The sequence below is a fragment of the Chlorocebus sabaeus genome, chromosome 4, assembly GCF_047675955.1.
Source record: "Chlorocebus sabaeus isolate Y175 chromosome 4, mChlSab1.0.hap1, whole genome shotgun sequence".
NCBI lineage: Eukaryota > Metazoa > Chordata > Mammalia > Primates > Cercopithecidae > Chlorocebus > Chlorocebus sabaeus.
In genome coordinates, this window is record NC_132907.1 from 56,887,653 (window position 1) to 56,909,119 (window position 21,467).

Genomic DNA, 21,467 nt, shown 5'->3' on the forward strand with positions numbered 1-21,467 from the left:
GTTATGACTAATTCCCGCAGCCAAAAATATACATTCAGGAATAAACAGGCTGGTTCTCTCCAGTGTCTTCTCAACTGATAGTCTATAACTGGTATGATAGTTAAATCCACGTGGAGAAGGATGCAGATTCATTTGCCAGACACAACCAAGACAGGGCCAACACCAGCAGGGGCTTCTAGAACTAGATTGAAGTTTCCCTGCTTCAGATTAGAAGAAACTCAATTGGAGGCCCAGTCATGTGGCTTATACAAGTGCCTAACAACATACATAAAATCCCAGAGAGCTGTGTATCTAAGCAAGCCAACTCTAGTTCACAAGCAGCAATGCAGAACCCCTTTCTTCCTCTGCCCCGTGGCAAAAAGTAAGTCTGTTCCATTTGTTTACAACCATTGCTGTTACTTTCCAGCATAACCATAATCTTATTTTGTAAATCCTATTCCTGACACACCTCAAACCATCTGCCCATTCTTTCTTGGGTTAGCTTGGGGCTGTTTGGCAAATGTCTGTCATTACCTGTAAATGGAATATTTTTTAGCAGAGTACATGCCCCTTGTAAAGGCATGTTGCCATGGCTGCTAGGTGCTCTGAAAAATCTTCTTTGTTTTCTTTCTTGAAATACGATATGCCTTTAGTAATTTTTAATATGTGTAGAATTAAGAAGAGACAAAGAGGCATAAATGCAACCTGTTAGGCTTCAGATTCAAAATAAGTTTGCACACACACTCTCAGTCAAATACAAGGAATTGGCTAAAATGTTATTAATAAAAGTATATGTGTCAGTTTGAAGGAAGAGAAGATTTAGCCTATGTTTCAGATTCAGACTTGTGAACAGTTTTGAGGGGAACAAGTGATATAGTCTGAGCTGTAGAACTTCCGCCATTTCTTGTCCCCATGGAGTGGGACCAGGGTTCTCAGCAAGTCACTACAATTTGTCTCTGTTTCATTATTTTGCCATCTTATCCTTATTTAAACTACAAGGGGCTGAGAAAGACCCAGAACCCCAAACTGGATTAAGGATATGTGATAGGCAATTCACAGAGCACAGATACAAATGGACAAAGGCGAGAAAAAAGTCTTGCCTCATTAATAATCAAGAAAATAATGGAATAAAATAATGAGATCACTGTTAGCCTCTAAAATGGCAAAGATTAAAAACAATGAAAATATGTAGTGAAGGTGTGGGGAAATGTTCACTCTTAAGCACTGCTGGAGAAAGCAGAAATTCATACAACTCTCCTGGAGTCACTTTGGTAGTATCTTGCAAAATTTTTCTAGTACCTACCTTTGGCTATACTTCATGTACACACACACACACACACACACACGCACGTGAATTTAAAAATTATAGCAGCATTACTTGTAAAAGCAAAAAATTAGAATTAGCCTATCAAAAGAGAAATGGTTACATAAACTCTGGTTTATCTACCCAATGGACTATTACACTGCCATTAAAAAGAATGAGACAGTTCAACATCTTCCGATATGAAAAGACTGATATATTGACAATTAAGATAACAACTTACAGAATATTAATATGTTCCAACTTATGGAAAAACAATGATTTACCTAGGTCTATAACAAAATGTGAAAAGGAGACTCTTTTTCAGCTTTGTCTAAGGCCCCAGAAGACCCAGAACAAAGCAAGAGGCAATTAGTGGTCTCGCATTCTAAAATGAGTTTCTAGACCACCTAGACAGGACTTGAAAAGGAGACAGCTGCAACCATTAGCCTATCACTCACCTCAAGGCTGTAAAAGGACTGAAACTGAAAATGCTGAGAGAATTTCTTTGGAATGATTTTTCGGGGTGTGGTGGTGTTTCCACATTTACCTCTTTCTAAGTAAAAGAAGTTTCGAGGAGATCTCCCTGAATGCTGGAGTCTGCCAAGTATAGACTGGCACTTAATTCAAGACCAAAGATCGTCTACTAGCAAGAGGCTGCAAATTGCGTGCGGAGGCCCAGGCACTGAGAGAGCTGCAGTGCAGCAGACTGCACGCCTCCCAGCAGCAGTAGCCAGAGTGCATCAGTCTTGCCCTTACGCCATATGCAAGGGAACCAGCCAGGATGGTCTTTAAAAGGACCCCCCCTCCCGCCGTAGAGAGGTTGACAACACTCCACCCACAACCTTCCTATCTCTTGATCACATTCACACACACACACCTACTGGGTGGAGGGCCAGCTTTTCCTCTCCCCAGCCAGCACCTGCATCTGTCAGCAGCTGCCCACGAACTGCCGGAACCCACTAGGTGCACCAAGAGGAAGAGTGCCTGGGGTGATGGGTGGGACGTGAAGGGACTGGAGGAGTTGTTATTCTACATGATTGTCCGAGACAGTGAGAACGAATCTGCATATTATATTTATAGAGACAGCAAGGGAAACTGTTTTCTACCTGTACTGTATGGAGTCTCACTCTTCAATATAATGTTAACAATTATACAGATAAAACAGAGAAAAGGTCTGGAAATTTACACGCAAACCAATTATGGTCTCTAGAAAGCAGAATGTGGTTAGAGGATGAATAAAAAGAACTTATGCATTTTACTCTATATATTTCTATATAGCTTGATTTTTTAAAAAAACAAATATATATTCATCTTTTTTGTAAACAAAAACTTAAAATACACACACATATACACACATACACTCACTGCATAAAAATTCAGAGAAGTAAGAAAAAGAAAACAAACAGATCATAAATGTAACTCCACTCCTCCCAGATCTCACCTCTGTTAGTATTTGATGAGTTTTTATTCACATCTTTTTTATGTAATTTGCTTGGAGCAGACAGGGCCTCACTGGGCCTCACCAATAGTCAAGTTAAACAACCAAGAACTTCAAGGACTGTTTACTGCTGCCACTCATATATTCCGTGGGTATTTTGACCATATGAAAATCTAGGTATATGAACAAAGAAAACCAATGTGATACTTATGAGTCTGTCTCCCTTAGCTTAAAATGTTCATAATTAAGATGGAGATAAAAATTATCACTGTGACATTTTATGCACCGGCTCTGGACAGTAGCAAGGTAGAGGACTAGAAGATTAAGATGTACTGATACCCTTATGAAATCACAAATGCATCTTCTTCATCTGGAAATGAGTACTTTAGTCAAACTTAACAATACTTACCAAGTCTGTCCAGAAAGCTCATTTGAGCCTCAAACAACCTAAATGGAAATCCAGGAGAAGACTTTATCTCCTGTCTGAGGTTTACACAAAAATCAAATCTGTTACAGACTCATCTAAAAAACACAGATACACGACTTGAGACCTTTAACAAATGGAGTGCCTGCTACACACGTGGAAATTACCTCCTTCTTTGTTTTCAGTTTCCTGGGAACCGGGGAGAAATTCTGGTTTCTAAACCTTGAGGCAGCATGAACAATGAACAATTGTTAGCTAGAAAGAGCAGATGAAGCCTATTACTACACAACGGAAAGTAGACTGCACTGTCTTAAGGTTGTGTTTATTATACAGGCCTGGTGGGTAAAATGATACGGTAGAGAGTGAGTGTCCTGCTCAATAGAAACCTCTGAGAAACCCTCCACTCCAAGGGAAGCATCCAGCTTCTTTCTGTTTTTCCTCTTGTTGAGTATAGGCTTGGATAATTGTATGTAATTTCCCAAGTCTGTCTTCATGAATGAAACTTCTTCCAATTTCTACCAAAACCCTCTACCAAATCAAATAAAGGTAAGGTCAACAGAAAGCCAATATCATGCAAATATGCAGTAAAGGTCTTCATTTTTTTTTTTCATTTGAGTGGCAAACCAAAGATCTTGAAAAGGTAACAATTCCATGATCCAGCAAAACAGCAACAGAACACAAAAACTTTCCCTTGGGTTAGAATATGAAAACTTTTTTCGAGAGTAAATTCAACTGAGCTGAAATTGTAAAACCTGGAATGGCAAAGTGTATTTTTTTTTTTAGCCAAATTTGTTGGAAGCCAGTCATACACAGAAAATAAACCCAAACTCAAACTAGTACTGAAGTCCAGCTTCCTTTTAGCATTTTTTTTAAAAAAGAAGAAAGAAAGAAAGAAAAATAAACTTTCTAAACTTAAAAATGCAGCCTTTAGAACAAGGTTCCAAGGGTTACTTGGATGTTAGCTGATGCTTACAAACTAATGCTAACGAGTGGAGTGTAAATGAATCAAAACCAGATAGATTCTATTTCCCTTCAAGTAAATGAAGGTTGGGGATGGGGAGGTGGTGGGAATGCTTCCCAAAATGTAGGTGAATTTTACCAAAAATGACGGTGTTCTGCATAAAAACTAGAGAAATATCATCTGAACTTCAACTAGGGCTGGGTTTCAAAGAGGTGACATGAAGAGGGAGAACTGACACCCAGGAGCTCCCTTCTGTGCCAGGCCATGAGCTTCAGGAACACTGGTTTCACCCTCACAGTAAATGGCATGGCAGGCAGGTGTTCTCCCCCGACTTCAGAGATGAGAAAATGCATTTGAGTCCCCTTCTCTAGGTCATTCAGCCAGGGAGTGACCCTGAAGGGCATCTGCATTAGGAAACAGTGCTGTCTCACCTCCTGTGCTCTTGTTCCATGAGAATCATTGATTACTTCAGCAAGGATGATGTAACGGTACTTTAAGAAGGCCATTTTGCAGCATTCTACCAATGCAATGCTAATCTTGTCAAGGCCAACACCTGTGCTGACTTAGCTAGTGCCTGTGGGAGAACTAGGTAAGGAGAGGTAGACAGTTGTCATATTTTTTGTTTTTGTTTTTGTTTTGTTTTGTTTTAGAGACAGACGTCTTGCTTTGTTACCCAGGCTGGAGTGCAGTGGCACGATCATAGCTCACTGCAGCCTCAAACTCCTGAGCTCAAGTGATCCTCCCACCTCAGCCTCCCAAGTAGCTGGGATTACAGTGCACACCACAATGCCTGATTAATTTTTACATTTTTTTTTTGTACAGACAGGGTCTTGCTATGTTGCCCAGAATGGTCTCAAACTCCTGGCTTCAGGCAACCCTCCTGTCTCAGTCTCCCAAAGTGCTGGGTTTACAGGTATGAGCCACTGAGCCCAGTGGGAGTCTTATCTTGATTTAACTTAGGGTCACCTTGAATCCATGTCATAAATCCAAGTTACTCAACTGTGGAGCAGGCCTGTGCTTCACCTGCATTACCTAACTCCTTTAATCCTCAAAATGACTATGGGTTTTATAGCATTTTTATCCCTATTTTATGTCTAAGAAAACAGGCTTGGAAAGGCTAAGGAAGAGGCAGAGCTGGGATTCTCACCCAGCCTGCCTGACCCCTCCGACTCCAGATCATGTGCTCTTACTCACTTCATGAAACTAAAAGGTCAATAACTCTAGAAATTAAGCAGCAGTGGCTTTTCAAGGTATGTGGCTATCACTGATTGCAGCTTCCTACACATGTATTCATTTATCCAACAGGTATTGATTAAGAGATTACAATCTGTAAAACTGAAGGGTTATAAAGAGATAAAAAATGTTCAAGTTCTTGTCCTTAGCCTCAAGCCATGCACAGCCCAGACTTACTAAGTTCTGGATTTTCCCCTGGTCTTCTGGCCACTGTCTTTTATCTTTTCAACTCACTTGTTATTACACCAGTTTCTTTCTTTCAGACATGTCCAAATTGCTGGTTTAGATAAGTTTGTCCCTGAGACTAGTGAACTTCATCAAGAGATAAATGAATGGAGAGACAGCTTTAAACCAAGGGCCTCTGGCATTCACAGAATATCAGAACTTGAAGGGATCTGACAGATGGAGCCTGTATCGGTCAGAGTAGTCTAACTGCTGTAACAAACTAGCCCAAAAGTTTACTTCTTGCTCTCACAAAATTCAAGGGATATATTTCTGGCTGGGCCTCTCTCACGCCAGTGGTGACACATGGGGATCCAGGCTCCTCCCCTGCTGTGGCTCCACCATCTCAACAAAGGATTTCAGGATGCCCCAGACTGCATCCATACAGCAGACAGAAGGCAGAGAGAAACTTCAGAGCAGGCTCACTTACTTCTAACTGCCTCCTCCCACTCCACCAGCAAGAGTTAGTCACAGAGCCACCTTCACACCAGGGCCTGGGAGGTCTGTATGCAGGTTACCAGGAAGAATAAGTCGGTTTAGTGAGCCCGTGGCCCATAAAACCACCGTGCAGGTGAGGAAACTGCCACAAAGTGCCTACGTGAATCAACCAGTGTCACATAGGAGCAGATTCCATACTCCACTGCAGCACTCTTTGCCTACAACATTGTTGCTTCCTAAAAAGACATGTCCTGTTTTTATTTCTTATATCATACTTACTATATAAATTTTAAAAATACAGAAAAGCTTAAAGAAAATAAGTTTGTGCTATACTTTGCCAATAGAGTTGCTGTTTATATTTTGGTGCCCGCTAGCCTCTTCCACGTGTGTATCCTTATTATATATCACACAGACAAATTTTAATTATAAAATGTTGCAAACATACAGAAAGCAGTATAAAAGAAACCTAGGGATGCACCACTCAGATTTAACAAATGTTAACATTTTACCACATTTGCTTAGTTCTCTCCTGTAGAAATAAAATGGATCCAGCTGAAACCCATCTAGTTCTTTCTCATTCCTAAAGGAAATGAAGAAATATATACACATATAGTAAAAGTACAGAAACATTCACAGGATCTATACACACCAGCTTTAGGATAGCACTTCTTCATTTCCTTTAGGAATGAGAAGAATTAGATGGGTTTATCATAATATATATATATAATATGATATATATAGAGAGAAAGAAATGTTTTTGTGCTTTTACTATATATATATATAGAGAGAGAGAGAGGGAGAGAGAGAGAGAGACAGAGAGAGAGAGACAGCGAGAGAGACAGTCTCACTCTGTTGCTCAGGCTGGAGTGCAGTGGCGTAATCTTGGCTCACTGCAATCCCCACCTACTGGGTTGCAGCGATTCTCCTGTCTCAGCCACCTGAGTAGCTGGGCTTACAGGCGTGGGCCACCCTGCCTGGCTACTTTTTCTGTATTTTTTTTTTTTTTTTTTTTTTTTTTGAGACGGAGTCTCGCTCTGTGGCCCAGGCTGGAGTGCAGTGGCGCAATCTCGGCTCACTGCAAGCTCCGCCTCCCGGGTTCACGCCATTCTCCTACCTCAGCCTCCCCAGTAGCTGGGACTACAGGCGCCCGCCACTGCGCCCGGCTAATTTTTTTTTTCTATTTTTTAGTAGAGACGGGGTTTCACCATGGTCTCGATCTCCTGACCTTGTGATCCGCCCGCCTCGAGGGTTTTGCCATGTTGGCCAGGCTGATCTCAAACTCCTGGCCTCAAGTGATCTGCCCACCTCGGCCTCCCAAAGTGCTGGGATTACAGGCATGAGCCACCGCACCTGGCCTTTACTATACAATTAGATTCATAAAATGTATATTACTTTTGTACTTTTTAGATTTTTGCATAAGTGATACAATGCCATGTATACCCTTTCGTACCTTGCTTTTTTTAGTCAGCATTATGTTTTAAGACTTACCCATGTTGATCCATGGAGATTATTTTCATTCAGTTGAACTAGATGTAGTATTCCATTGAATGACTAAGCCACGGTTTATTACTCATTCTTCTCATATATAGTTAGCTTGTCTCCATTTTTCCCTTCACGGTAGTTTTAAAAAACAAAATTAGCATCAAATTATACATACAGATTTGCTGCCTGCTTTTTTCATGTAACAAAACCTAAGCCTAGTAGTCACATATATTCTTGGAGAATATTATTTTTAACACCTGTATAGTGCCCTCTTACACGAACATACCAAAGTTTATTTAACCCATTCCCTGTAGTGGAACATTCAGGTATTTTCCAATAATGTGCTATATAAATTGTACTCCCACAACCATCATTTTATGTGCACTTTTGGCATATTGACAAACAGAGAAAACTAAAGAGTGCCTGTCGAGAGGGCAAGTGCTACTACGGGGGCGAAACAGCCCTGTTCTGGCGCTGCACTTTCTGGGGCAGATCCTACCGATTCCACTTACTAACCGCGTGACTTTGGACAAACTTAATTTATTTGTGTTCCTATAAAATGAGATTGATAAGAGTAGTTTCCTTAAATCCCATACCAGGTGGAGTTGTAGACTTTCTGCTTTATTGTTTCTTTGAATTCCCTTGTAGGCAAGCAAGGGAAATCCTGCACCTGAGGCTCAAACGTGCTTACCTAAAGCAAAGTGCCACTCGGAGGACAAAGAGTCATGAGATTCGAACCACTCCAGAACAGTGCCCAGTGCATGGCAAGTATTCAGGAAGTTAGGTTCAACACACACACACACACACACACGCACACACATATATATAGTGAATACGGATTTGCACACATGCATACATGCACTCATGCACGCACACTCACGTGCACACACACATCTATACCTCTATGATAATTTTGGCTATGTGATACAGTACTATTATGCTTTTGTTCTATCCCAACTTTTTCTTATTGATAAAGCTAACTAATCTTCTCCCAGTGGTTTTTTTCCATCTGGCACATCTTCCTTTTGCTGGCAATCCCTTCTTCGACCCCCCGCAAGCCTTCACTACCTGACACGTTACACACTCAGAAAGTGCCACCAAAGCCCGTAACTCACATAATGAAATTCTCTGACTCCCTCTTTCCATTTCAACCAAGTGGTCTGTCTATCCAAATATTTTCTCCACCAGAGTCCTCCTCTCTGTCTTATGAATGGTGTCCCACTTCTCAGCTGACATCCAACCTGTGCAGATTACCTTTTCCCCAAGCAAATGTAAATAAACAATAAAGCACAAAACAAAGAAGTCCACTTGATTTTTTTAGTTCTTCTAGAAATGGCTCAATAAAACTTCACTGGCCACAGGAGACTTCCCCTAATTCAACTAAACAAACACTCTTCCTTCTTCTCTTAAGAATGCCATTGGGAAGTCTAATGGGGTTTGAAAAACTATTTGGAGCTCTGCACTGGAAAGGAAGATAAAAGGAAGCCACGGATGAGCAGTGAAGCAGTCAGGCTCGGAGCCCTGCCCTCACCTCTCAGATCAGCGTGTTCCAAAATCTGATGAGATTCATAAATTCACAAGGAAGTACTTACTGCACAATTTGCCACACAATTTCCAAATGGCTTAGGGCGATCATGGCACCTTTAGTCTCAGAGTGCCAGGAGAATACTTGAAAGGCCCTACATTGATGAAAACCATCATAGTTAGAGCTATTTTCATATTATCAAATGTGCTTTTAATTAACCTCAAGAAAAAAAAAAAGAGGTTTCTAGAAAAGACAACACATACACCGCTCCCCCCCCCCCCCCCCCCCCCGCCACACACACACACCTACCTCTATGTGATAAACCTGGCTGAAAAGGGGATTAGGTCCCACGCCTCATTTCATCAAGAAAATTGCATCTTTTAGTCTCTCCGGAATGTATTTGTTTTCCTTAGACGCAAGCTCAGTTACACTCTTCCAGCTCCTTAGTATTAATTCCTTTTCTTATTTCAGCCTGACCAGAACAAATTCTGTCCTGAAGCATCTTAGCAATAAAATCCAAATGTGGTTTTGCTCTCGGGCCTACAACAACTGGTGTCACTCCTATGAGACCATGTCTAGACTTTCAGGGAAAGTTAGGAAAGATGTCATCCTAGATTGGTTATTGTGTTTTTTGAATTTTGGGAAGCTAGATCACTCCCCTGCACATTTTTATACCCGTGGGAGTCTCAGATCTGGACTCAAAATTGAGGGGATATGGGAATAAGGTAGATATAAATCTTGTCTACTTCATCATCATGTCATCCAAGCTCATGTTTTCTTCACAAGAATGCCTTTAAGAACTCAGAACATTATAATCTTAGGTAGATGCCTATTTATATCTTTGCTACATACCTTCCTTTTCCAAAGTTGGGTTTTTTTGTTTGTTTGTTTGTTTGTTCATTCGTTTAATCTAGGAGATTAGTAGATAGTGTTTTATTTGAGGGTGGTTAGCATTGATTGAACCATACTCTATGGCTTTGTCTTGACAATTCACTCTCAACCATTCCTTTACCAAAGAAAGGAAAGATAAGAGGTAGAAGAGATAGAGGAGAAGGAGGGGGAAGGAGAATAGAAAGGAAGAAGGGAAATGAAAAAGGTAGGAAAGAAGGAAGGAAGATGGAAGGAAGGGAGGAGAGAAGGAAGGGAAGGGAGGAGGGAGGGAGGGAGGGAGAAACAAAGGGTGAATGGGCATCGTTGGCCATAGTATCTGAAGGAAAATAATGTATGGGGTAGAAAGGCTTCAATTTTTATTCCAGAAAGGCTTCAAACTCTCAGTACATTCTTTTTAGAGGTATAGACGCACAAAGTTACACCACCCTTCAGGCATGAAACAACCATCCCACTCAAATACAAGGCTTGCAGAAATGGTAATGAACACAAAGAGCACCACAGAGCTCCTTAGAAGTGTTAGTGTTGCTTAACATTTTATTTATTATTTATTTATTTATTTTCGAGACAGTCTCACTCTGCCACCCAGGCTGGAGTGCAGTAGCACCATCTAGGCTCACTGCAACCTCTGCCTCCCAGGCTCAAGCGATTCTCCTGCCTCAGCCCCCTGAGAGCTGGGATTACAGGTGTGCACCACCATGCCCAGCTAATTTTTGAAGTTTTAGTAGAGACAGGGTATCGCCATGTTGGCCAGGCTGGTCTCCAACTCCTGACCTCAAGTGATCTGCCCGCCTCAGCCTTCCTAAGTGCTTAACATTTTAAATTAATGCAGACTTACATTTCTAGGCTTCTCTTAATATTGCAAGTTTTGCTGATACCCAAACAAAATGAACTTCCCTCAAATGGAATTGAATTTGCCTCATGGTAACTGTTGCACAGAGCCTAACTTGTTAGGAGGTAGAATAAAAGAACACTTTTTGTGAAAAAGGAACACAAGCCCGGGAGTCAATGGGCCCAGCTCTGCCTACAACTGACAGTGTCTACCCTGGACAAGCCATTTAACCCCTTCAGAGCCCATTCCCTCCTCTGTAAAATTACTCATTAAAATGAGTACTCACTTGGGTTAGATCTATGTTGAGTATCCTCCTGGTAGTGCAGCCTGATAAACAGTCCCAGAAGGACCTGTCTTGCCATGTTGTAATTCAGCCTTGCTATACCAGGATGCGGGGGTGGATGGGAGTAGGGAGGCAGGGTTGGATAGAATGAGAGAAATAAAGGAGTCTCGAGCATTTCCACCGTTAGCATCATTCCCACACTCTGACTTCTGGGAACTGCCACATTTTTAGCACCCTGTTATTTGGAGGGACACAAGATAGGAAGGTGCCACAATAAGACATTTTCTTATTCTGAACCCTCATCTAGCTCCCCCAACAGAGTTGGGGATGGAATGGCAGAGACAGCAAAGGTCACACTGCTAGGAGTGGACTGAGCATTAGAAAGAGAGGACACATCCACAAATGCAGCAGGAGCCCATCTTGGTGCATGTGTCCCTCACTGCATGGGAAGCCATGCACATTCAAACAGCAGCTACACAAAGCACAGTTTTGCAAAGTCACTCTTCAGCCGTCTATGCGAGATGTTAATCCTGCTCCAAGCATCATAAAAAGGTTGCATTAAATGTCTGCTGTTGATTTCCTTTATGAGGTTGGTTTCTGCCCAACAGGTCAAGTAAGGCAGGACCAGCAGAAATTATGAGAGCAAAAGAGGAGTAGAGCCCATATTCACAGAGAATGTACTCCAAAATGCAAATGACTGGCCAGGCGCCATGGCTCACGCCTGTAATCCAAGCACTTCGGGAGACCAAGGCGGGCAGATCACCTAAGGTCAGGAGTTCGTGACCAGCCTGGCTAACATTGTGAAACCCTGTCTCTACTGAAAATACAAAAATTAGCCAGACGTAGTGGTGGGTGCCTGTAATCCCAGCTACTAGGGAGGCTGAGGCAGGAGAATCACTTGAACTCAGGAACTGGAAGTTGCAGTGAGCCGAAATAGCCCCATTGCACTCCAGCCTGGGCAACAAGAGCGAAACTCCATCTCCAAAAAAGAAAAAAAAATGCAAATGACAAACAAAGGGCTTGGTTCTTAGGACAATGGTTAAAGAACAGCAAAGAATATGCTCAAATAGATTGGAAGGCGGTTGCTAGCTAAATCACACAAGGCAGCAGAACATTTGCTGTAGAAACAGTAAATATTGCAGTCAGCCAAGAGACGATATCTGACTCACAGGCAAATAACGACGTATTAAAAATTGTCTTTTTTTCTTATCAAAGATTTTTTCAAATTGACACACTGAATCTTTTCTTTTGGCTGACAAAGCCAAAAGGCAACTGACACCCAAAGGGAAGAAACAACCAGGGAGAAAGCCAAGTTTCTAAAAAGTTAAGACATTTCTTCCATTTCTCTCCTAGTTAATACCTCAGGCTTCTCTATAAGGAGCAAAACTGCAAATGTACAATTGGCCTTCACTTTGCATGTTCATAGTCCCACAAGAACTAGCCGAGCCTGCAGAAAGTCTTGTCAGAACATTGTCAGGCCCTGGAAGGGCCTGCAAAAAGCTTAGTAAATGGAGACATTTGGGCGAGCCCCCAGATCTGGGAAGTCAGGCTTAGGAATGGTCAAAACAGTCAAAGTTTCCTATTGCAAGTTCCTAGGTAGTCGTTAGTGGTGGAAATCCTGAGTAGTTTGATGGTGTCATCCCTATTTTCCAGACCAAGAGGTGAGGATAGAAGTTGACTAAGGAAGGTATCCAACCATCACTTGCAGTATCAGGGAGTGCCGGAATCGGGCCTCAGCCTTGTCTCCCACAACCACACCCACCAGCCTGCTCCCTGTCAAGGCTCCTAGACACTCGCTCAAGATTCCAGAAACTACTCCGGCTTCACTGACGTAGACTCACCTCCACCATCTGTCCCTGCTTCCTCCTGCCCCACACTAGGAGACTCACCAGGAAGGTCTCTTCTACTCCCATCTCTGAGAGAATGACAAAGATTGAAGTGCTTGCAAATCCTCCAAGAGTTCCTTAAATTTTCAAGGTACTATTTTAGCCACCTCCTCCATCCCTTAAAGCCTGAAGAATTGGACAGGCAGGCAGGGAAGCTGTTTGGCTCAGGGATGGAAGAGTCACTTGGTCGCTTCCTCTTCCTCTTGCCTCCCAAAAAGTAATGGAGTAGTAACACAACTCTCTCCTCTTTGCCACCCCAGACACCAGGCAGGTATGGCCAAGAACCAGAAAATTCTCCATTCTGGAGACTGTCCCCACCTCTCCCCAGGTGCCAGTGAACATTTGCTGGGGGAAGAGCAACTGAAGCTGTTTGTTGTTGTTTTTTAATAGGTGAGACAGATTTATACTCATTTTACACTTGAATAGAATTTTTTAGGGAATAAATGATGATATATTTGGGGGCTGAAATATTTGGGAGCTTGGATGACTGTCACTTGGCAAACTAAAGCCATTTGTGTCAGGCTCAGGAACACACACACTCTCCACCACTCCTTTCCTTAGCCACATGTGGTAGTTTTCACTTTTTACAACAACTCTTCATGGGAGAAGGACGAAAATTGCACTGAGCTTTTCTTACAACTTAATGAAGTTTCAGGAAAGAAATCTGAACCTTGCTCTGGCGCTCTGATGCTGCATCTTTGTAAACAGTGTGGCAAGGGGCTTTGCAAGATTTATAGGAGACGGCATTGGCAGAGAAAACGTTAGCTCCTGCTCTGGCCCCATAAAGCTATGCTATTGGCTTTGTAAAGCTCTCCAAAAAATGAGATTCAAAACAAAAGTGAAATCAACACCATTCAGTCCACTGCTAGCCAGGGACCTCTAAAGTTTTATCAACTGGGGTTCACCTGCTTCCCAAAAGAAAAGAGTTTTGCCCCTGAAATAAAAGGCTTGTAAAATCTCTCACCTACAAGATGGTAGTGACACGAGGATTTTCAAATCAGGGCAAAATGATAGGAAAGAAATGGTCATTTTCTGCGTGTCAGAAGGTGAACGTGATACCAATGCCTATTGGGCAGAGACAGCCACACAAGTAAGCATACACAAGGAAGCTCCTCACGTATGGCTTGGGTTACCTAGAACCAAGTCATTAATAGAGAGTGGCCAGACTAATTATGAGATTGGAAAGGAAAGAAATGAGTAGGAGCAACATTCCTTGCGAGTAGGGTTTTGTGTAACAGAATATAAAGTCTTTATTGCAGACTTTATGACAGGGAAGGGAATGACTAATTATCAAACAACATCTCCCCGATCTTGAAATAAAAATTTCCAAATGTCTATCTCACAGGTCTTGCTCCTGGAGCCTCCTTTCTGTTCAGCCCAACATAAAACAGTTTTGCAGGTTAATGCGCCCATTAAACCTCCACCGGGCCAGGCCTTCCTTAGCAGTCCCTGCTGTAGGGGTTGTAAATAAGGAGCTGTGCATGGGATTTTGCTGAAAAAAAGAGAGTTTGTGCTTCTAAAGTCACAACCAGCCTTCCCCTCTCCCCATCAACCCCTTTAATTTAAAGTTCGTGGCTTGTCTCTTCACCTTGTCAAGTTTCAAATACTTTTCCTTTTCCTCTAACCATGATAGGGAAATGTCAAGTTCTCTACAGAGGAAGAAGTGCTTCAATTACGCATCTAAATGTACTTGTTCCACAAAAGAGCCGCAGTGCTGATTTGCCAAACTGCTTTGAGGGACAAACTTTGGCCCTCGCCACCCTGAGGACAAAAGCAGGCACACATAAATGCCGCGACAGCTCCTGGCATGGCCCCGGTCAGGCCACATATTCATGCCGAGAGTGTGGAATTTCCCTGTCACATAAAACCACAGCAGGGTCAAGAGGCAGATACACGAATCAAGGAGCAGAGCAGGAACTTTCAGTGTCTCCTCTCCAGCTTCAAAGATGGGGGAGACGAAGTAGTCCTTCTGGCAGGTTTCGATGGAATGAAATGTCCAAGCAAAGTAACTTCAGTCCGCCAGTGAATCTGCCAGCAGATCCACAAAGTGATAAATAATAAACAAATATGCACTGAATACATATTCTGTGCAAGGCACTAAGATAAGAACTTGTTAGGAGCATAGAGAAATGCAGCAGAGTTCTGCTCTCAATGGGGGTAAAAGCCCAGACACTGCTGATTAGCCATACATGACAGCATGTGGATGTCCCATGAGTGAGAGGTGTCTCTCCAATAGCCATTACCCCTTCTCCCTGGCTAAGAGAACTTTGATTTTGTTCAAGCACCAAGTGGCTATGTGTTTTCCTAAGGGGCTGAGCTGCTTCATGGGTCTAGGGGATGAATTTATTTTTTTTAATTATTATTTTTTTAAGACAGAGTCTCACTCTGTCACTTAGGCTGGAGTGCAATGGTGCCCCCTCAGCTCACTGCAATCTGCATCTCCCGGGTTCAAGCAATTATTGTGCCTCAGCCTCCTGAGTAGCTGCGATTATAGGCATGAGCCACCACATCTAGCTAATTTTTGTATTTTTAGTAAAGAAGGGGTTTTGCCATGTTGGCCAGGCTGGTCTCAAACTGTGACCTCAAGTGATCTGCCTGCCTGGGCCTCCCAAAGTGCTGGGATTACCAGGCATGAGCCACAACGCCTGGTCAGGGATGAATCTTGATTGGTCAAACACAATGGTTCTTTTTTTATTTGAGATAGAGTCTCTCTCTGTGGCCCAGGCTGGAGTGCAGTGGAGCGATCTCGGCTCACTGCAAGCTCTGCCTCCGGTTCTAAATTCTGCCTGCACATTATAGTCACCTGGAGAGTAGTTTAAAACTTCCATAACTGGGCCCCACCTCTAGACTCTGATTTAATGGGTTGGACATAAAATCCAAAATCCAATCGTTTTCAAACTTCTCTGGGTGATTGTAATGTACTGCCAATGCTGGGGATCAATGGTCTAAATCCACATTTCATTCCCTTCTCAGTGATTGGCTTAGGGTCGGTCATGTGATTCAGTTCAGGTCAAAGATATGTGGACGTGTCGGGAGGCTTCCAGGAATATTTTCCGTGGTTTAAAAAGACAAAAGGAAGCTGTACGTGCTTTCTTGTTTTCCAAGCTTTGGACAGTGTTTCTAAAGGAGGAAGGTTTGAACAGGTGCAAGCAATGTGTGATGATGAAAGGAAAAGTCAACAAGGGCTAATATCCGGAGGAAGGCAGAAGAGAAAGATGGAAGGAAATGGGTCCATGATGACACTGCTGGACCAATGAAGTAACTAGAACTGCAACCTCCCTGCCTCTAGACCAGTGGACCTAAAACTTGGTTGCATTCTGTAAACACCTGGAGTGTTTTTTAAAATATGGATGCATGGGTCTCACCCCTAGAGGATCTCATTTCATTGGTAAGTGGTGAAATGTTATCATCAGGATTTTTAAAATACCCCCAGGTGGTTATGCTGTGCAGCCAAGTTGAGAACCACCGCTCTAGATGTCTTGAGTGAGACAATTTCCCATTTGTAAGCCAGTGGTTCACAAAGTGTGTTCCCCCTGACCAACAGCATTAGCCTTACCTGGGAACTCGTTTGAAATGCAAATTTTGGGGCTTTTCCCCTGCCCTGCCTAATCAGAAAATTTGGGGGTTGGGAGCAGCAATTTGTGGTTTCACAAGTCCTCCTGGTATTTTAATGCATGCTACAGCTTAAAAACCACTGATTGAAAATACTTGGCTCCTTGTTTTCTGTTCCTTGCAGTCCAAAGCATCCTAACTGATACAGAAACCCGGAGGGAAAAAGAATGACCTCAGCTGACAGGATTTGGATGGATGAGGTGGAAGGGAGCAAAGCAAACAAACCTCTCATATAGAATAGAATTTTTACAGTATATGTAGGAAGTGGGAGGGATGGAGGGGGGCAGTGGGATGCCAATCTAGTGGCAGCAGAAGAAGTTTCTAAAGAGTTGAGAAAACCACATCTAGAAACACAAATTAGAGCTATATTCATTAGGACCTTAAGTGAGAGGTTAAAGATATTAATAATACATTATCCTGTAAGTAATGGCAAGCCACTAAAGCATTTGAAAGAGAACAGTTTTAAGGGGGAAAAGAGCAAAAGTGATATTTTAGATGATATTTTAGATGATTAAACTGGATGTGTAAATTGGGTAGATTGAGGGGAAAGGAGAAGGAAGGTGCAGGGAGACCAATTTGGAGACTGCACATACATTCTGGTGTCCTTCCTCAGCATCTGAAATATTCTCTGTGATGCTGAGGAATAGGAAGCTTCATCAAGTAGACACTGGGCCTAATCCTGCTTGGAAGTGGGACTCAGAAAAGCTGCTTCAACCTCCACTCTCCCAGGTGCCTGAGCTTCCACCCAGTGTCTCTTCACTGGAGTGTTAGTTTCCAGCAATGCAAAGCCCCACCGATTCCCTTATGGTGATGAGGATGAGGTAAGTCATTCTCTAGGAAATAAAGAGAGGAGGAATCAGGTTCATGGTCAGGGAGATCCTGCCTGCTGTGAGTGCTGTTTCCCAAGCTGGACCAGAAATAACTGCAATAGTGCAGAATTCTCTGCCTGCTCACAGGTTGTGATTTTTGTGCTGGCAGTCACACAGCCTGAAGTGCCAGGCATCACAAAACATAACTTACAGCTTTTTCTCTTGGCTGATATCACATCAGTGATATGAAATCTCTCCCACTGCCATCATTAGAACCAGCTGGTTGGTTGTCACTCTCAAAGAATGGCTTAAAATCATTCCGGTTTTGAGAAATTCCATTTACTAGGAAGACTTCCATGTTGGATGCAAAATTAAAATCATGCAAGATGACATATGTTTGAAATACACTTCAGATAAAGATTTGCCTTTTGAGTTACATTTTCCTCAATAGTTTATTACAAAAATTGTCAAATACAGAAAAGTTGAAAGAATTGTACAGTGAACAAGAACATTTTGCTATATTGCTTTACCATATATCTGTCCAACTACCCAGCTCTATCCACCCTTCAGTCCATTTAATTTCTTTGATATATTCAAAGTTGCAAACATCAGTATACTTCACCCCTAAACACATTGAAATGAACATTTTAAACTAGAGTTCAATATTGTTCCTTTTTTAGGTTAAATTTACACTGAATAAAATGTGCAAATCTTAAATGTACTATTCTATGAGTTTTCAATCACCTTAGGCTTATATTTATATTTTAATAAAACTCACATTAATGATTTGGCATGTCCTAAGTGTGTGTCTTGCCGCAGTGTTTTTGTCAGCTGTGTAACAAGAAATAAGCAGATAGCACAGCGGGATGTGTTAAAAACATCTTATCATTTTCACATAATAAAACAGGTACTTTTTCATCTAATGTTCATGAGATAATAAATATTGTCTGGTGTTAGAAGTCAATAGCAATTAAAACATTAATTGAAAATGTCCTCCCCTCCTTCTTGTAATGTCTGGAAAGGATTAACTGGTGGGTTTCTTGAAATAACAGAATGACCTGTTTAAAAAAGAAAAACTTTATTTGCAAATAGCCTCTGTGTGAATCAGGGTTTTCTTAGGATTGTATAACCTAAACCAAACACATCAGGTGCTGAGGCTGATGTAAGACACCAGCTGCCACCATAACCCCTGATTTCCAATGTTTTGTTTATAAAGAAAACCTCTTTACACACACTGATTGACTAATCGGTAACCAGGATAAATGTAAACTTTCAAAGGAGAACATTTAAAATAAATTCTTGCCTACTGGTGCTTTAGATAAAATAAGACTTCACTTGAAAAAAAATTCCATGGTTTAAAAAAAAGTTTGAAAACCACTGAATCTTATCCATCTTCCTCAGCCTATTGGTGAGAAAACTGAAGCATGAGGACCAGAACTCTTGGCTCTTTTGGTTCTAGTCCCTTTCCACTATGTACTATAGAAATTAAATTAATCAGTAAGTATTTATCATACATGATTATGTGCCCAGCAGTGTTTGATTCATGGGGTTTAGAAAAGTAGGCTAAAATATGGTGCCCGTCTCATTCTAGACAATTAGCCCCAGAGACGAGCTTCTGATGGTGATGAAGAAGAGAGACATGCGTAAGACTATGCAGGGATGGCGTGAGTTCTAAACTGCATGGATTACAGAAGCATGACTTGAATCCAGAGGAGGGGACTGGAATCGCTGGGTAAATTAAGTTTGTGTAAGGAAAGGGGAGGTTGGGAACAGCACTCAACAGGGCATCCTAGGATGTGTTTTGTGTACAAAGATGTGTAGATTCACTTGTACAGCACATATTCTATAGTGCCTTTGGGAGTTGTCTAAGCTGATTGCTCATTTCATTTACTATGGGAAAATTCTAAGTTCTCCACATTTCCATTGACCTCATCTCCAGACCTTGGGATTTGCCTTCTAGTTTGGAGTAATGCCAACTCTAAATAAAGTCAAACCTACAGGGGTCCCATTATCGCTAATCTAGAAGGGATTGGAGATTCTTTCTTTCCTATCTTCCTTCCTTCCTTCCTTCCTTCCTTCCTTCCTTCCTTCCTTCCTTCCTTCCTTCCTTCCTTCCTTCTTTCCTTCCTTCCTTCCTTCCTTCCACTTGCAAATGGAGAGCATGAGGATAGGAACAAGAGAACAGCAACACAGAATTTTCTAAAATAATAAAAAAATTTAAAAAATTACAAAAAAAAAAAAAAAACTTGCAGCAAAATGGTAAGAAATGAAACCACTAGCAAGATCATGTCCAATCCAGACAGAGGAGGTCAGCAGCTGGATTCAATTAACTTTGCACAAAAGTCCCCTAGCAAGACTTCCGTCTTCTGAAGTGATAAGCATTACCCATGTTACAAAGATTATTTAATTTTCTAATATATTGGTCTTTGGCATTGTTCAGATTTGGTTCCCCTAATACTGGAAGCTCTAAACCTCCTGGTTCACTGCTTTGAAAATCTAAAACATATGACAAAGAAATTCTAGTGAACTCAACAAGAAATCTTGCTTATTCAAAATTACCAGTCAATTCAAATGTCCTGCCATATAAGTGGAGTGCCATATGTTCAAAGCCTGTAAAATTTAGATGTTGTTTACCCAAGCAGCTTGCTAGGATGGCAGGCCAGGCATGAAAAATGTCGGCACTCACTCTGGTAACTGTACACTGCTCTCACTCCCAACCTGGAACCGGCTATTGATATTCAATAGTGCCCCAGGGCCCCAGGAAAGTTCTTCAATAACCCTGCTTGTTGTAAGCACTCAAAGCTACCTTTTGGAGACCATTGCCTGTAGCTGTGCAGCCCCAAGAATACTAACTAGGTCATTCACAAAACACAGATGCTCTCAAATGATCTGAGCATTCCCAAAAGTCACCCTGCTGTCCTGAACTTTTACTTTTTTTGGTCAGAAACTCAGGCTATGCCTGCATATGTCTGCCCCCTAAAAAGCACCATGCTTATACTACATTTCTTATGTCTACATGCCAAACCAAGTGATATTGCCTGATTTTTTATTTCTGTATCTTCTAAATGTCTCTGAGCAATATCCACTCAACCTCAACATCCTGCAGACGCAAATATCTAAGTAAATATTACCGTGGGATAACGTATTCATGAAGAGCGAGTGGAGTCTTTTTTTGTTGAGAATGGGTAGGTTTACGGGAAATTTACTACCTTTTCTTCCACAATCAAGGAAGACTTAGTAAGGAATTTATGTACACACAGAAGAAAATGTGTTTCAATTTGAGGCAAAATGAATCTTAATTCTATATAAGAAAGTAATCATCTTGCAGTGAGCCGAGATCACGCCACTGCACTCCAGCCTGGTGACAGAGCGAGACTCCATTTCAAAAAGAAAAAGAAAAAAGAAAAAAAAAGACAGAAAGAAGAAAAAAAAAGAAAGTAACCATCAGAGTCAGAGTCAGATATCACTCCTTGGTGGCTTCATCATACAGGGATATCTCAAAGGTCTCCTAGAAGCAAGCAAGGTGTTCCAGGATGGTAGGAGGGTGATTACATGTGAGGTCATAGTTTAGCCAAATTTCTTCAGCACTAAGTTTATTCTTTGCCAGTTCAGAGCAGCCTCCTCTTAATACCGCTTTTGGGGCCAATGGATCCTGTTGTATATGCTGCTGAAAGGAAGTGAGAAACTAAAGGCATCAGAATTCAATATAGTTCCTTATGAGTTCTAGAAAGGAGCCTGGGTCCCTAGCGTCTGCCTGGCCTGACAAATTGAATTAACCGGCTTCCTGGAAGCAGCAGGTGACCCTTTCCATTAAGCCGGTAGATATTTTATTGTCATCTTTGACTGATGAGCTATTCATGGAATTCCTCTTCTCTTTGAGATTTCACTCACTTAAATTCCTATTACGCATCATGTATGCAGCCCACATGAAGATAACATGGCTTGATTCTCCTTGATGGAGCAAGCGAATGCCTCCTGAAATTGATTATATTGGTGTTGCGACTTTAAGTGAGGGCTGAGCTTAGGATATCGATCTCAGTTTGCAAAATGTTTCTTTAATCACTTGATTGGCTGTTCTTTGAGGTATTTAAACTGGCTTCCTGCCCCTAGGCTGAATATCCAGATCCCAGGTTCGTTTCTAAGATGATTAGG

General features: G+C 41.8%; 1 long non-coding RNA gene across 1 annotated transcript in view; it reads right to left on the reverse strand.

The window, feature by feature from the left end:
* LOC119621469 (uncharacterized) overlaps window positions 1-6,053 on the reverse strand; it is a 150,669-nt gene extending 144,616 nt beyond the window's left edge. Inside the window, exons 1-2 of the long non-coding RNA XR_005238047.2 lie at window positions 5,991-6,053; window positions 2,724-2,893 (exon numbers count right to left, since the gene is read on the reverse strand). This is a non-coding gene — a long non-coding RNA (uncharacterized lncRNA). The remainder of the gene's footprint in view (window positions 1-2,723; window positions 2,894-5,990) is intronic.
* Window positions 6,054-21,467: the final 15,414 nt, after the last annotated feature.